The following is an 18,273-nucleotide window of genomic DNA, read 5'->3' on the forward strand; positions in this document are numbered from 1 at the left end:
CTCCATAATCATTGCACTATGTTTAGCTTCATTTCCCACCTTTTCAGTATGATACCTCCCTGATAATTATCCATCGTATTAATATTTTCATTATTCTCCTAAGAGTCCCATACTAGCACTCTGTTTCACATTCCGTATAAATATGAATTGGTTTACAAAGTCAGGCAGTTACTTCTGTTTCTCCTTCGTCTTAAAAAAATGCAAATGTATTGGTGTTTCTTACCTACCAGAGTAAGTTTTGGGCCTTCTCTATTGCTTTATTTAACCTTTTGGTATGTATGAGCATTTTCATTACCATTCAATATAGAGTGGAGATTGCAGTTGGAAGGGGAAAAAAAGAATCAAAGCAATTTAAATATTTTTTTTCCCCAGAAATGCTGCAAGGACTAAAGATGGGAGAGGGGTTTAAATAAAATTAAATAACATTAAATGTCAACTGTAATCATTATCCTGGTGGGATTTTTTTTTCTTGGGCACTTAATGGAGGAACAATCTAAGAATGATGAAGATGGGCTTATTACTTTGATTTTTCTTAAGAAAACTATTGCTCTCCCAAAAGCTCTGGATTTAGAACATTTCTTCCCTGAGAGGCAGAGAGGAAAAATACGATCAGGAATGTAAACTTCAAAACCACTTAAAGGTGTTTGCCCTGTTATAAAGTGAATAGAAAACGGCTTCTAATATTCAGCCTAAAATGATCCAACTGCAGCCAATTGATAAGAACCAAAAGCTGGGGAAATTGATTATGAAATTGCAGTGACTATTCACTAGAGGGAAAAGTTTGTCTTGGCACCATCCAGGAATTCTGGGTAGCAGGTATGAATTTGCCTTTTTATTAGCTGTGATAAATTTGAAGAAGAAGAAGGGGGTGGAAGTGAGTTGAATTTGCTTACAATCTTTCTGCCAAAAAGACATTAGAAAGAGCCGGTTCCATATCTCGTTATAAAGAAGAAAGGTGTGTTTCTGACTTTTAAAAAATCTTTTAAAGAAAATGCATTTTTAATTAATTTTCAAAAAATCTTATGATAAGGATCTTTTTAATGGTATTTGAGTAATGCCATTACTCTCTGAAAAATCAAGAATGCAATACTGTCAAGAGAACGTATTACGGAAGAGAAATAAAATAATTTCAACAAGATGACTCTGGCTTTTCATACTGTGTCCAGTGTGAAGCTATGTCCAGGCATTATTCCTTAACCTGTCCCATAACAATCTTGTTGTAGGTTCAATGCATGTAGACCAGGGATGTCAAACTCAAGGCCCAGGGGCCATATACGGCCCATGGGATGCTTGGATCTGGCCCGTGGGGCTGCCCTGGAAATAGCAAAAGACCAATCTGTGGTGCCTTTGCCAGCAAAGACAGAGCTCAAGAGGGCTGCAGGAGGTCCTCCCGAGCTCCATTTTCACTGGCAGAGGGTTGCAGGAGGCCCTCACAGCCAAAAATGGAGCTTGGCAGCCCGTTTTCATGGGCAACATGAGTGACATTGAGATACCCATGCCCACTCTATCTCCCCAAGGTCAAACACAATCCTGATGTGCCCTCAATGAAATCGAGTTTGACACCCCTGATATAGACCCTCAATGGAGGAGAACATGGCATAATTGAGATGCACATAGCAGTTCTTTTGTTCTGATTTTTCCATCACACACATAAATATCTGACTTTTTAAATATAAACCACTGCACTTCAATAGTTAGATGGCCTAGACATTGGTATTTGAACACAGAACTGTTTTAAATTTATATTTCATTGGCTTCTACTAATCTGGATGAATTGTTATACATACATATATATATATATATGTATATATATATATATATATATATACACACACACATACATACATACATACATACATACATACATACATATATATATATATATATATATATATATATATATATATATATATTAGATTTTTAGATTTTTTCCCTTTATTTATTTATCAGCACAAATAAAAAAAACATATATATATATATATATATATATATATATATATATATATATGTATGTATGTATGTATGTATGTATGTATGTATGTATGTATGTATGTTTTATTTGTGCTGATAAATAAATAAAGGGAGACTAGTATAGATCTATTTCAAGCTATTTAGCTCTCATCAGCTAGCCATACCCTTACTGGGATTCGATCCTGTGCTGAATTGCAATTAGGCAAACGTCAGCTGAAGCCAGGGAAGCAGTCTCCTCCTTATCAGCTGAAGCAGTTAGCTTCCTCCCATAATTGGGGCTTACCAGGGGTTGTGACACTAAATATATATATATATATATATATTTGCTATATTTATGCTGATAAATAAATAAAGGGAGACTAGTATAGATCTATTTCAAGCTATTTAGCTCTCATCAGCTAGCCATACCCTATGTTGGGAATCGAACCTGTGCTCTATTGCCTCTCAGGCAAATGTGTTAACCATTGAGCTACAAGGCTCGACTCCTTATCAGCCAGCCAGGGTGAGAGGTATATATTTAAAGTCACAACCCCTGGTATGCCCAAATATGTATATATATATGTAGGTCTCTAGTTGTTCGGGTTTTCTCCCGCGTAGAATTGGAGATGTCTTGGCGACGTTTCGACGAAGTCTCATTCGTCATCTTCAGGCGGCTTCAGACTACTTCAGGTTTGGTGTTTCCAGGAGTAGTGTGAGATCTCGGCTGTTTGTTGCTTTTAACTGCCAGTAGGGGATTACATTTTAACTGCCAGTAGGGGATTAAACTGATTGGGTGGGGGCTTGGCTGGAGGTGTGTCCTTATTTGGTGGCGGTGTGTTCTGTTCTGATTGTTTGGGGGGGTTGTGTTACATGTGAGGGTAGGAGGGGTTTTAAAGAGGCTGATTGTGCTTTGCAGTTTGGCTTCTGGTTCTGGGTCGTGTCTCCTCATCAGTTTGTGTTTTTGTCTGTTTTCTTTGTGGATGTTTTTTGGTGATATTCTGTGTGGCTATTGTGGCTATTATTCTGTGTAGCTTTGATGTCGTATCACTCTTCACCCAAGTACCAATCAAAGAAGCCTTAACAGCTATCCAAAACAAATACAACCCCCCCCCCCCCCAACACATCCTTGATCTGACCAACCACTGCCTATCTAACACATACTTTATTTACAATGGACAAAAATACAAACAGATAGAAGGAGCACCCATGGGATCACCCCTCTCACCTGTCATTGCCAACCTCTACATGGAAAACTTTGAAACCCAAGCTCTAGAAAAATCTGTTCACAAACCCAAACTCTGGCTCAGATATGTAGACGACACTTTCATAATCTGGCCACATGGGAAAGAACAACTGGACAACTTCCTTACACACCTCAACAGCCTACACCCCAAAATACAGTTCACCATGGAAACAGAAGTAAACAACCAACTCCCCTTCCTGGACGTCTTAGTCTACAGGAAATCTAACGGCTCCCTAGGACACACCATCTACCAGAAGAAAACACACACTAACCGCTATCTGCACGCACTCTCACACCACCACCCAGCCCAGATCAATTCCGTAGCCAAGACACTCATCTCCAGAACAAAACGCCTAGCAGATGAACAACACCTAAAAACCGAACTACACACTCTCACTAATGTACTGACATCCAATGGATTCCAAAGAAATAAGATCACCAACCTAATCCAAAAAGAAACCCCCACTAAAGTCCAAGACAGAGAACAAGAAAATGGAAAAGCCCTGCTCCCATACATAAAAGGCACCACAGACAGAATCAGCAAAATCCTCTGCAAACACAACATCAAGACAGCATTCTGCACAGACCGGAAAATATCCACCATCCTAAGAAACCCCAAAGACAAAATTGAATTAGAAAATCAAGGAGTATATGAAATCCCATGCACTACTTGCCCCACCACATACATCGGACAAACCAACAGAAGAATAAGTGCACGCATTGAAGAACACAAAAATGTAATCAAAAAAGAGGAACCAACCTCTTCCCTGGTCCAACACCTCAAAGCCACAGGACATAAAATTGATTTCAATAAGACAAGAACTATCGCCAAGGCCGAACACTTCAACAACCGTATAATCAGAGAAGCAATCGAAATAGAAAAACGCCCACACAGCATGAACAGGCGGGATGACACCTCCCGCCTGCCAACCCTTTGGAAGCCGGCCCTTATTAACAAACGAATCCCAAACATGATGAATGAGACCAGGCCCACACCCACAATAGCCACACAGAATATCACCAAAAAACATCCACAAAGAAAACAGACAAAAACACAAACTGATGAGGAGACACGACCCAGAACCAGAAGCCAAACTGCAAAGCACAATCAGCCTCTTTAAAACCCCTCCTACCCTCACATGTAACACAACCCCCCAAATAATCAGAACAGAACACACCGCCACCAAATAAGGACACACCTCCACCTAATCAAGACACAGCCAAGCCCCCACCCAATCAGTTTAATCCCCTACTGGCAGTTAAAATTTAATCCCCTACTGGCAGTTAAAATTTAATCCCCTACGGGCAGTTAAAAGCAACAAACAGCCGAGATCTCACACTACTCCTGGAAACACCAAACCTGAAGTAGTCTGAAGCCGCCTGAAGATGATGACTGAGACTTCGTCGAAACGTCGCCAAGACATCTCCAATTCTACGCGGGAGAAAACCCGAACAACTAGAGACCTACATACTAACACCCGCGAAAACCTCAGAAAACAAATATATATATATATATATATATATATATATATATATATATAATATATATATATATATATATATATATATATATATATATATATATATATATACACACACACACACACATACATACATACATACACACACACACACATACATACACACACACACACACACACACACACACACACACATTGCTAGTCCATGGATGCTATGCCATACGCTATAATGGGAAACAAAAGCAGAGGCCTACATAATTCTGGAAGACTGGGCAGCAAGTATGACTCCTTATAGCCATTGTATACCATATTTTTTGGAGTATAAGACGCACCTTTTTCCCTCCTAAAAGAGGGTGAAAATTTGGGTGTGTCTTATACACTGAATGTAGCCCCACCCACCGGCTCCAACCCTTTGGCCTCTGCCTCCCAGCAATTTACCTCTTTGCAGCAAATGGGGACTTGCTTCAATAGACTATAGCAATCCCTACAGCCTCTAACAGCTGATGATCAGAGAAATTGAAAGTGAAACTTGCTGTTTGATCCACAGTGGCAAATTGCTGGGAGGCAGATTTTTTTTTCTTGCACTAATCAGGCTATTTTCTGCAAGGGGGTAGATCAATAACTATAAATGCCTATAGAATGTTCAAATTAGTAGACTTTTTTAAAAGCCTGCTTTATTATTATTCTACGCAACTTAACAAAATGAAGAAGCTTTTTAAAATAAATGCTTGATCTGAAGAGCTCCATGCTATTGTTTTAAAAAGTGCTATTTTTTTAAATAGCAGAGAATAACTATACTTCCAGAAAGCACATCAATTTTAACAGCATCTGTACAAGTATAGTCTGAGATATAACACTACAAAGAGTTTATATTGTCTGTACTGTTTGTTGCAAGGAGGCAAATTGCTGAGAGGCAGAGGAAGATATTTTTCCCTTGTTTTCCTTCCTAAAATCTAGGTGCGTCTTATACTTAGGAGCACCTTATACTCTGAAAAATACGGTAATCCAAATCACACAATGTGATTGAATAGAATTCAAACGATAACAAAATCGTATATAGGATTGCTTAAAAATATTTCCTGTTTTGCTCAGTAAGGTTCCTCTACGATCTTGTCTTCACTGAAACTTACTGAATAATTTCCCTCCTAATAAGCCGTGATAATTCATTTCATTTCAGCATTTATATAATCCAACACCCCTTCATGATCCCCCTCCATTTCTTGAATCCCCCATAACTCCTTTTGACCCCAAAGTTTCAGGAATGTGGGGCACAATATAGATGAAATTTATACTATTATCCCTATTACATTTTCGAGAATGCCAAATTGAAAAAAAGAAAAAAGGAAATCCCAACTGAGGCACATATGTGATTCAGCCTGCTTATACAATTGCATGCGTACCTTCTTATTGCTCACCCCCTCAAAAGCTATTAAGCTCTCTCTCAATTTCCAAATGTCTCTTCTAATCTAGAGTATCATTTATTTTTTCAAAATCATATTAAACGATTCGGGTCTATGTGGTGAAGAGATCTCCAATCTCATTAGGTCTTCCTAGCAGTCAAAGGGAAAATAAGATAAATAATCCATTGAACTCTATGATATACGATGGGTGCAGACTTCTCCTCCCTGTGTCCATTATTCTGTAGCTTCAACAATTATCCATGCAACTTTAGCCACACGTAACAGACGAGGAGTGATCTCACTTGCAAACATGATAGCCTATTTCCATCTAATCATCTTAATGGGACCCTGATGAGCACTGCATCAGGGATGACTATATGTGTACCTTATGCTCTCTATTTTCTCATTGAATAAGGAAGATTTAATGTGGAATACATGCTATAAAATATAGTGGATCTTAAGAGGAAATTTATCTTCTGCCCTTTTGGGTGGGGTGATTATTTGTTCACAAGAGGAATCATTGTTGATGGTGTGTGGGATGGCTAAAAAGGAAAATATCATTTGCTTTTAGACACATTGAAATAATATGTGGAAAGTATTAATAATTAATAATTAGAATCAATAATTCTAATAGCAAACATAGGTATTTTCATGGAGCTGAATTCAACCATCAGGAATGGCTTCACTGTTCTGACCTAGGCTATCCAAGAGCATGAAGCAAACTCCTTGTCCTGACAAAAAAAGCCTTTTATTAATTGACTGAATTCTGCTCATCTCCCACAGTCAAGGGAGGATTTACAGTCACAGACCTTAACTGTCTTGGAGAGCTGCAAGGCCAATATCTGCAAAACCTGACAAGGAGTCTTGGAGAATCACGAACCAATTAAGTGAACTAATTGTCTCCTGCAAACTCCACTCCCCTTTTGCTCCTCTTTTATTTCCCTGGGAGAGGCCATTCATTGTCCACCTGTGGCCTTATTCCCAAGTTGACCCCTCTTCCTTAGCTGTTCCCTTTGTCTGGCAACTCTGTGCATGCACACATTGGGAGCAGGTTTCACCTGTTCATCTGCCTCACTGATGTCTGACTCTGAAAGCAGCTGATAAATGACATAAGGCTCTGGCCCCCTCTCTGTCTCCAACATCAGAGCCTTCCCCAGACTCCAGGACTGGCCCATTTTCCTCCCCAACCTCCTCATTGTCCAAATCTGCCATACCATTCACTCATTTTCTCCCTTCTAAACCTACTTCATTGTGTTCATTGGATGGAAATATTTTGTATCTTTAATTTCTCTCCATACCTCATGCTTTTCTTGTTCATCATGGTTTTTTGCAAAGAAATCCTGCCATTTTTGTTATTTCCCCAATATATGTCATTTTGAAGTGATCTCATCCCAAAAAGCCTATGTTTTTGCACTCTTATTTGGCTCCAAGGAACATACAAATTTCAAAAGAAATGTGATAACACCTTGAGTGAACATACTGGCTCAGGAAGTTCTAATGAGATAATTGTTATGACAACGAAATGAATTTTGATACAACCTTGATAATATCTAGAATTTTATTCACAAAATGGAGCAAGGTAAGGCATTAACATAACAATAAATTTAAAGAATAAGAATTCTACTAATTATTCCAGAAATGACAACCCTAGAGGAATATCACATTTCTTATGTTGTTGAAATAAGGGGACATTAAAGGGATTAGACGGCTATATATTTTCCATGAACCCGAGATCACACAAATCTATAAATTAATCATGATGTCTGCAAGGGGAAGCCTATTACTGTGAGAAGCTGTAGAACCAGAAGGAAAATCTGGGGTAACAGGTTTCAGAAACTCTGCTTCTGCCTGAAGACTGAAATTATAAATTATTTTCCTTATGCTCACTGAACTAATTAGGTTTTATTTCAAGACATGAAAAGGAATGCACTGTAAACTGTATTTACTATTTCATACCACTGCATCAATATTGGACAAAAGATATAATTAAAGACTAAGGTAGGATAAAGGTAACGGTAAAGGTTCCCCTTGCAGATACTCATTCTGACTCTAGGGCAGTGTTTCTCAACCTTGGCAACTTGAAGATGTCTGGACTTCAACTCCCAGAATGTTGGCTGGGGAATTCTGGGAGTTGAAGTCCGGACATCTTCAAGTTGCCAAGGTTGAGAAACACTGCTCTAGGGGGTAGTGCTCATCTCCATTTCAAAGCCAAAGTGCTGTCCGAAGACGTCTCCGTGGTCATGTGGCTGGCATGACTAAACACCGAAGGCACACAGAATGCTGTTACCTTCCCACCAAAGGTGGTTCCTATTTTTCTACTTGCATTTTTACGTCCTTTCGAACTGCTAGGTTGGCAGAAGCTGGGACAAGTAACGGGAGCTCATTCCATTATGTGGTGCTAGGGATTTGAACTGCTGAACTGCTGACCTTTCTGATTGACAAGCTCAGTGTCTTAGCCCCTGCATCCCTAAGGTAGGATAGAGCCTCTCAAGTTCACTTCCTGGATCACTATATATCAGTGTAGTTTTCTTAGGGATGTTCTGATTCCACTGTGATTGTTTTTTTTTAAAAAAAAAAAAAAACCCTTCCTAATCTAGCTCTTTCATTTAAGCACATTTACTATTGCTTAGTTTCTGACTTTAGCCAATTTCAGACAGCTGCTGCTGCCACCAAAGCACTTTAAAGAAAAAAAAACAAGGGCTTTGCAAAGCTTTAGGCTGAAGACTCGGTTTGCAAGAAGTTCAGTCAAAACTCCCCTTGAAATCAACAGTTCAAATTGAATCACCAAATTGTTTGCTATTTTGAACTCAAATCGGTGCCTTACCTTCAAATTGATTTGAAGATTTAATGGACTTTAGTGCTTACGCTCACCCACATCTATAGAGTCAAATTGAATTTTCAAATCTAGTCAATTCAGTTGGGCTCATATCACAAAACCTTAACAAATGAATTGCAAATGGTAATATCTTAGGTTGAGTTGTGTATCCTTATAAAAGACACATTTGGGTTTGAGGAAGATGAGCAGTCCAGAAACATGAAATATAAATAAATAAAATAATGGTTAAAATCTCTGGGGTTTTTTCCCCCTTGAATAGATGAATATACTGACAAAGGAACACTTCTTATTAGAGTTTTTGTTGTTGTGTTTTGTTTTGTGTATTTTGGGGGGGGGGGGGTTGTGCATGTCTGTTCACAGTATTCTAGTAGGTTATTCAGTATAAGATAACCTACTTCCCCTTGGGAAGGCAAGTCAGCTCAACCATATAATTATTCCCAGAGATTTTGTTCCACAATATTTTATCCTCATCAGATGTTATATATTAAATATTTCATTGTTAATTAATTGTTAATTATGCACCACTCCATGAATCCTGCCATTTGATTAAATTAATATTTAATTACATACTTAACACTATAAGAAACATGATTGACAAGGAGTAATTATACTGACTTTGTCCAACAGAAAAGCACAAGGAAAAAAACAAAGTGACCCTTAATATTTTTCCCTGTGTGCCCAATTTTTTTATGTCAGAAAGTACAGAATGGGACAACTGGCATACAGAATTCATGATATCTGGAGTCACACAAGTTCATGAGACTGGAAAGATGGCATAAAGAAATAACTCAATGCTGCAATAACAGAATAACAGATTTGGAAGTTACCTTGGAGGTCTTCTAGTCCAACCCCCTGCTCAAGCAGGAGACTCTATACCATTCCAAAGAAATGGCTGTCCAGTTTCTACTTAAAAGCTTCCAGTGTTGGAGCACCTACAACTTCTGGAGGCAAGCCATTCCTGTGATTGATTGTTCTTCCTGTTAGGGAATATCTCCTCAATTCCAGGTTGCTTCTCTCCTTGATTAGTTTCCATCCATTGTTTCTTGTCTTGCTTTCAGGTGCTTTGGAGAATAGATTGACCCTCTCTTCTTTATGGCAGCCCCCTAGATATTGGAACACTGCTATCATGTTAACCCTAGTCCTTTCTTTTTACCACTAGACTAGACATATCCAAATCCTGCAACCATTCTTCACATGTTTAATCCTTAATGCTTCCCCAAGCAATTGGCCTATACATGAGTTGAGATTGTAATTCCCAACTTTCTTAATGGCCATCCAGGCTAGAAATTATAAGAGTTGTAATCTATCTCATCTTACCTGGAATATTTTATATAGTTACATAAGAGTAAGTCCCACTGAACTTAAATACACTGATGTCTGAGTACCTACAGAATTACAGAAGGTGTAGGTGAGTGTCAGAAGGTCCTTTACTTAGATATTCTATAAATTTACTAGTTTGCTTTTGGGAACCATTTTTGTTCAACCTTTATACTCCCCACTTCTACTACAGAGAATATCAATTTAAGAAGACTTTACAACCACGCATATAAAGTACTTTGAACATTTAAAATGCATTCTAAGTGTTCAATATTATGAAAATGTATGCAGTGGGAGAAACTTTGGAGATTCTACATTAATCAGAGGTAATGATGCTCATGACTCTGGAGTAATGATGATATGAGACAGCAGGCCTTGAAAATTGCTGGAGCTGGTCCATACGTACGTGAAGGTCGAGTCAATTGTATGAAAGTGTTCCTAGACCACTCTCAATTTCCTTGATGGCTGTTTAATAGTGTTGCTACAGTAGAATCTGTTTATATCATATTAGTATAGATCAATACATAATAAAAATAGTTTTAATTTATATACGGTTAGTTCTTGACTTACAACTACTATTGGGACATGAACCTCTGTCATGGTACAGTGAGGTCATTTAGTCAGTTGTGCCCAATTTTATGACTTTTAAAAGCCAAGGTGGCGCAGTGGTTAAATGCAGCACTGCAGGCTACTGCTAGATCAGCAGTTCAGCGGTTCAAATCTCACCGGCTCAGGGTTGACTCAGCCTTCCATCCTTCCGAGGTGGGTAAAATGAGGACCCGGATTGTTGGGGGCAATATGCTGACTCTCTGTTAACCGCTTAGAGAGGCCTGAAAGGCCTATGAAGCGGTATATAAGTCTACTGCTATTGCTATTGCTTTTTTGCCATGTTATTAAGCAAAGCATTGACTTTGCTTGCTGGAAGCCTTCTGAGAAGGTTGCAAATAGCAATTACGTGATCCTGGGATACTGCAATGATCATAAATATGCTTGTTTGTTTATTTGTTTATTCATTTGTCAAACATGTACAGGATAGCAGGTATAAGTATGAACATGGATAAAGGAAATGAATATAAGTAAATGGAGACACTAGGACAGGGACAATAAGCATGCTGGTGTACTTATGCACACTCCCTTTATGGACCTCTTAGGAATGGGGTGAGGTCCATGGTAGACAGTTTAAGGTTGAACCTGTGGGGGTTAGAGGATGTAACAACGGAGTCAGTAGAGTATTCCAGGCATTGACCACTCTGTTGCTTAAGTCATATTTTCTGCAATCGAGTTTGAAGCAGTTTACCTTGAGTTTGTATTGATTGTTTGCCTGTGTGTTATTGTGATTATTGTGTTTTTGTGGTTGAAGCTGAAGTAGTCATTGACAGATAGGATGTGGTAGCAGAAAATTTTATGTACTATGCTTAGGTCTTACCGGAGGTGGTGCAGTTCCAGATTGTTGAAGCCCAAAATTTCGAGCATGGTGGCATAAGGGATTCTATTCATGCTTTCTTCTTTGCTTCCCTTCCTCTTTCCCCTTTTCCTTCCTCCTCTTTTCCCCCTTTGCCCATTTCCTCCCCTTCATTGGATCTCTCCTGTTGATTAGGCTTTGGAAATATTTCTGGCACTGTTCTGATTATCCCTAGTAACCAATTTGAATCCCTCACCCATAGGAAATGACTGAAGTACAGCTGTATTTGATCATCTGAGTAGGAGAGTTTTGTTTCCCCTCTATCATTCAGAATTATGACACTAAGAAAAGTTTAAATGGGGTCATGGGAATGAACAAGGAAAAAAAATACAAAGAAAACTCTAAAAGTAAAGTTCAGTTCAGAATGTTATCTGCATTCTACATTAGAATATATCTGCAGAGAGAAGCTTCTAAATGTAGATATGGACCTCCTGGGAGGATAATTGACTCATAGAATTATGCAAAGAACTAAATACATATAGAGTGAATAACCTTAGCCATTGAAGAGATAGCTAAATATTTTGAATAAAAAGGTCATGTCAAAATAATCTGGAGGCCAACATCTTTATGCAAGTTTTAGTTATTTCAAGCAAAGTTGCCTTCCACACTTCCAGTCAGGCATGGGTTCCTGCCAGTTCTAATCTCTTCTATAGAAGAGGTTCCACAAATCTACAGTGCCATTTAGAACCGGTTCCAGCTCCCGCTCCCCGCCCGTCTGCACATCATCAAGAAGAAGAGCGAGAGGAGGAATACAAGGGTCTTGTAACTTGATAGCTTTAAGACTTGCACACTTCAATGCCAGAGTTCCTGAGCCAACATGACTGGAAGCGGAATTCTGGGAATTGAAGTCCACAAGTCTTAAAGCTGTCAAGTTTGAACACCCCTGGTTTTTTTTTCTAAAGGGTTGGGGGTGCAAGGATCTTGCAACTTGACAGCTTTAAGACTTGCGTGCTTCAAATGCCAGAGTTTCTGAGCCAACATTTTGGTTGCTAAGCAAGAGCATTGTTAAGTGAGTTTCACCGCATTTTATAAGTTGGCCACCCCCACCCAGTCACATGGTTGGCAAGCCACTCCCACCTGGTCACATGGGTGGCAAGCCACTCCCACAAAGCAGGCCCACACCTACAGAAGAAGTTCTAAAAAAATTTGAAACCCACCACTGCTTCCAGTATAACTTCCTTTACTTTATACTTCCATTTTCAGAAAGGAGAATGTACTTATTGGCATCATTCTTAGGTACTTTTATAAGCTATTATTTACTTTTAGAAGCTACTATTCTAAGTATTTAAAACCATTTGCTATTATAGTTCCCAAGATACTTTGACGTTTGTGTGTGTGTGTGTGTGTGCACGCATGTGTGTGTGGGTCAAAGAATGCTGTTACGCTCTTATAGTAGTCACGGAACACTGTTACCTTCCCACCAAAGGTGGTCCCTATTTTTCTACTTTACATTTTTATGTGCTTTTGAACTGCTAGGTTGGCAGACGCTGGGACAAGTAATGGGAGCTCATTTCATTACGTGGCACTAGGGATTCGAACCGTCAAACTGCCCACCTTTCTGATCGACAAGCTCAGTGTCCTAGCCACTGAGCCACCATCCCTTTTAGGTATTGTAAGCTATTGTCCCGTAATTCTTCCAATTTGTCATGCTGTAATAGTATATGCCACTGTATGGGAATTGGAATTCCACAACATCTGGAAAGTTGCATGGTATCAGTTGGACTAACAAGGCAAAAGAATTGGTAGAAAATGGTAATCAGCTCATTCTTTAAAGAATTCTCTTTTTCATGCTACTGTCTCCTGTTAGATCCTCCCCTTTTTACTAACACTGTGTATTATGCTGCCTTTAACCATCAAAGACATGTTCTTCAAACTGAAGTTGGTGGCAAAGGAGGCTCACTTACCTATCGACTTTCTTTATAGATAAAAGGACAAAAATAAAACCAACTTTCTTATTCACTTGTGGAATCTCTGTTCATGCTACACCCCATAAAGATGGGGTCCAGCATATGTGAGAACCTTGCAAGCCTATATTAAGCCATGATCTAGACTTCTTTCACCCCCTACTCATTGTCTAGCCCAACTAAATTAAATCCATGAATGAATTCAGAAATCCATGAATTGAATTCAGAAATATATTTATTTATTGCTCTTTGTTTTTTTTGTTTCATTCTTAGTTCATTCTTTGTTTCATTCTTAGTTCTTCAAGGTAATTTGGTGATTAGCAGAAATTAAGGGCACCCTTGCTATAATATGCACTTCACATAGATCAAGTTTTCAGGACTCATTGTTATTCATTAGGTGTCGTCATCTTCTTGATATCTTCTTGCACAAGTCCAAATTGTTCTGTGATATTTACTGCCTCTGGCAGATGATCTTCCACAATGCTAATATTTGAAATGAATTTGAGATGGAATTATATTGTGTTCATGATTCCAAATAATTAATTGTAGAACTCTCTATTCCAAAGGGAGGAAGGAGGGTGAAAAAAAAAGAAAGATAAATCTAAAACTGATTTATGTGATATTCACACATAAGGCCATTATGTAGAAGAAAATATTATTTGTTCTATTAACTCCATCCTAAATACAATACAGCTGTGATCCTCATAAGTGCATTTTTGCATGTGTGTTGGCAAAGAGAATGTTGTCTGCATGTTAGTTTAAACCAGCTTTTGAGTCCTATAAACTTTAAATTTGATGATTTTGCATCTCAAACAATACCTTACTTTCAGGTCTCCAGCTCACTTCAGAACATAGCCAGCAGCCAAGCCTGGTAACCATATTTTGGCTGTAATCCTACTTAAAGGCAAAGCTAATTGTTCCCCTTGCACATATGTGCCAGTCGTTCCCGACTCTAGGGGGCGGTGCTCATCTCCGTTTCAAAGCCAAAGAGCCAGCGCTGTCCGAAGATGTCTTCATGGTCATGTTGGCGGCACCACTAAACGCCGTTACCTTCCCACCAAAGGTGGTTCCTATTTTTCTACTTGCATTTTTACATGCTTTCGAAATGCTAGGTTGGCAGAAGCTGGGACAAGTACTGGAAGTTCACTCCATTATGCGGCACTAGGGATTTGAACTGCCAAACTGCCAACCTTTCTGATAGAAAAACGTAGCATGTTAGCCACTGAGTCATCGCGTCCCCACTAAGACATGGTAAAAACCTACTTATACTAGGTTAACTATTAAACTCAACAAGATATAATGCTTAATTTTGAGATGCAATGCTGAGAGAAGGGAAAGCATTAGATTGTACTCTTAATGAGGAACTTGTGGTATTTTTAGTTATCTCTAAGCATACATTTTGAAAGTGTAAATTAAACTTACGTAAGTATTTCACGGATCAGTTTCTAATGGTTACCTTATGATAACATGGTACATTGAAGTCGGTCCAATTATTTAGAATACAAGGGATTCTCTTAGAAGAACCTAAAATTAGCAGCTAATCACAGATTTCCGAGAAATCAGAATTCATCCTTTATTCTTCTTATTCTTTTTTTTGATTGAAGAAAATGCAAGATATTTATCACATTTCAAACAGGGCAACATCTTCAAATCTATGAATATGTCTTACAAGAAATCTAAATAAAATTTCAGAAAGCAAGAATAACCATTTAGTAAAGCATCTTTTTTTTCTTACTAAGTCAAAGAGATCATCCTAAAACTTTCCAGCTGCAATGACCATGGAGATATTTTTTCATTCACATACTCAGTTTCATTTAGAGTTGAATTCATGGCATGGATTAGAGCTGTTTTGCATTCTTTGAAATATGGCAGATACTCTGGGAAATTAAAAGAAACCTAACAAAAACATTGGCACTTCAGATCCATTGGAACATTACTGATGAATACCAAAAGTGTATAAACAAAATGACACCATCGAACAAGCATAAAAACATTGGAATATATTCTTTCCTCTGAACAAATCAAGAGGTAAAGGCATCATAATAATTAAGTGCTGTTAAATGATCATGGTGAAAGGGACACGGTGGCTCAGTGGCTAAGACGCTGAGCTTGTCAATCAGAAAGGTCGGCAGTTTGGTGGGTCAAATCCCTAGCACCATGTAACAGAGTGAGCTCCTGTTCCTTGTGCTACCTTCTGCCAACCTAGCAGTTCGAAAGCATGTAAAAAGGCAAGTAGAAAAAATAGGAACGACCTTTGGTGGGAAGGTAACAGCATTCCGTGCACCTTCAGCATTTAGTCATGGTGGCCACATGGCCACGGAGACTTCTTTGGACAGCGCTGGCTCTTCGGCTTTGAAATGGAGATGAGCACCGCCCCCTAGAGTCGGAATGACTAGCCCATATGAGCAAAAAAAAACTTTACCTTTACTTTTTAAAATGACCATGGTAGGTGTGGGATAAACAAAATAATGTTTAAAGAAGCTGTTTCTTGGATTGATATTACTTTTGTGTTGATATCAGTGATCCCCCCCATGTTGATATCACAGTGACCTACACCATGTGAAACTGTGTTAGACACAGTCCAATCTTCAAAGTGGTTGGGAAGAGTCATACAGAGTTTTTAGAACTCACCCCTAGTGTGGAGATAACAAATAGCAATAGCATTTAGATGTATATATTGCCCCATAGTTACAATGGTCTGAGTGGTTTATAATGTCAGCATATTGTCCCGACAATCTGTGTCCTAATTTTGCTGACCTTGGAAGGATGGAAGGCTGAGTCAATCTTGACCCCCATCAGAGGATTGAATTCCAGGTGATCGGCAGGGTTAGCCTGCAGGAATTCATTCCAACCAATGCGGCACCAGAGTTCAAAGCCAAAACCAAATCTAATTTATTTTTTAATTAATTGGATGACCGGGGATCAGTTATAGGTGTTGATGTGAAGGCCAAAAACATTTGATTTGCAAAGTTTCATAATCGTCCCGTTATCTTCCTTTGAAGAGCACATCTGGGGCTACCAAAGGACAATCTGGTGCTCGTCAGTTCTTCACATGTAACACCACTGTGAGATAAAAGTTGCCAAGTAGCTCCAACTGTTGGGATCTTGATATCCCTTTGGATAGAATGAAAAAAGCCTTTAAGTTTGGCCTTAATGATACAGATCACCACTAGCTCTTTGTTAGAATACAATACTGCAGCTAAAGTGTCAATGCCACCTTTCCAATGAGCAAATGGATCAGTATAAATGCTCCCAGTTCTCCAACATATACACAATCACTAATGACTAGCCTAAAGCATTCATAGAGGTGACACATTAACCTGACCGGACATTAATGAGAACTAGTCATGGATAGATAATGAATTAATTTAGACTGCTTCACTTTACCGAGGATGGAGGAATCCACAGTAAAGTCACAATCCATAGCAACACAATTTCCTTAACTTCTGGAGAAAATTCCCTATCCTCTGCTTTCTTCACTGCATTTATTTTCCAACATCCAAGAATTGGCTTGTTCTATTTGCAGTTTTGTAGAATTGGGGACAAAGTAGAAGGCTAAACTGGATCAGGAGCCCATTTTTGTTTATTATCTCATCATGTCAAGATTGCTAAGAAGCCCATAAATATACTATAAAAGTAATTATTTTCTCCCTGCTGCCCACACATTCTCGCTTATGAAAGCGGAGGGTCATTTAGGCAGCAGTTAGCTGAACTTGAGTGATCTATAAAAGCTAAGATTTAGAACTGGTTAGTCATGGAGGAATCCACATTAAAATCACACCCCATCATTGAAGGAGGCAACGGTAAAGGGATTTCTTCATTGGCAAACCTCCCAATTCTGAAAGTTTTTCAATAAATAACTATTTCAGTAAGTGCAGTAAGTAATTCTGTATAGGCCAATTAATATACTCTAGAAAGAAATAAGTTATAGATGGAACATTGAAAATAGTGATCTATGATAAAACAAGAGAAATTCCCATATCTATTTCCTTGGTATCAGCATTCTTGGTGTCAACTGGCAAATATGTCTCAAATGGATTTTTTTTTTTCAAAAGGCAACTGGACTGTTTTTTCCCCCTTGAGATGTTTTGCTTCTCATCTCAAAAGCTTCATTGGTTCTGACAGGGTGAGGAAGGATTCGTTCTGAAAGAATGGGGATGTGGGCAGCGGTGGGCTACAAAAATTTCAGCAACAGGTTCTCTGCCTGGTTGCTGGGTGGGCGTGGCCATAGTGGGTGTGACCTAGTCAGCCTCCTGCACCATGGCGGGCGGGGGGGTAGGTTTCGCCTTCTCTAGGCTCCTGAGCTTTCCTCGAGCATCAGGGGGGAGGCAAATACTTCTCCCTGGGCTCCAGAGGCCCTCTGGAGACTGGAAATTGGCCCTTCCATTCCGTTCTGTAACTTCCAGGAAGCCCATTTTTCCCCCCTCCGAGCTGGCCCTGCAATTACCTCACATCAAAAACAGGCTGTGTGGAGACTCCTGGGAGGGGTGGGTGGGAGGGGCCAACCAGGGGTGGGATTTGGAGGTTCTCCGAACCAACCATAACATTAGCTATGGGTTCTCGTGAACTCGTAGCAGCTCAACCCTGGATGTGGGGTTGGAAGGATTATATTTCTTTGCTGTCACTTGGGTGTTAGCATATTCCCTGAGAGCTCTTGTGGCCACTTGGGGGTTTATCTGT

This window comes from Thamnophis elegans, chromosome 14 (genome assembly GCF_009769535.1).
Source record: "Thamnophis elegans isolate rThaEle1 chromosome 14, rThaEle1.pri, whole genome shotgun sequence".
Taxonomy (NCBI): Eukaryota; Metazoa; Chordata; class Lepidosauria; order Squamata; family Colubridae; genus Thamnophis; species Thamnophis elegans.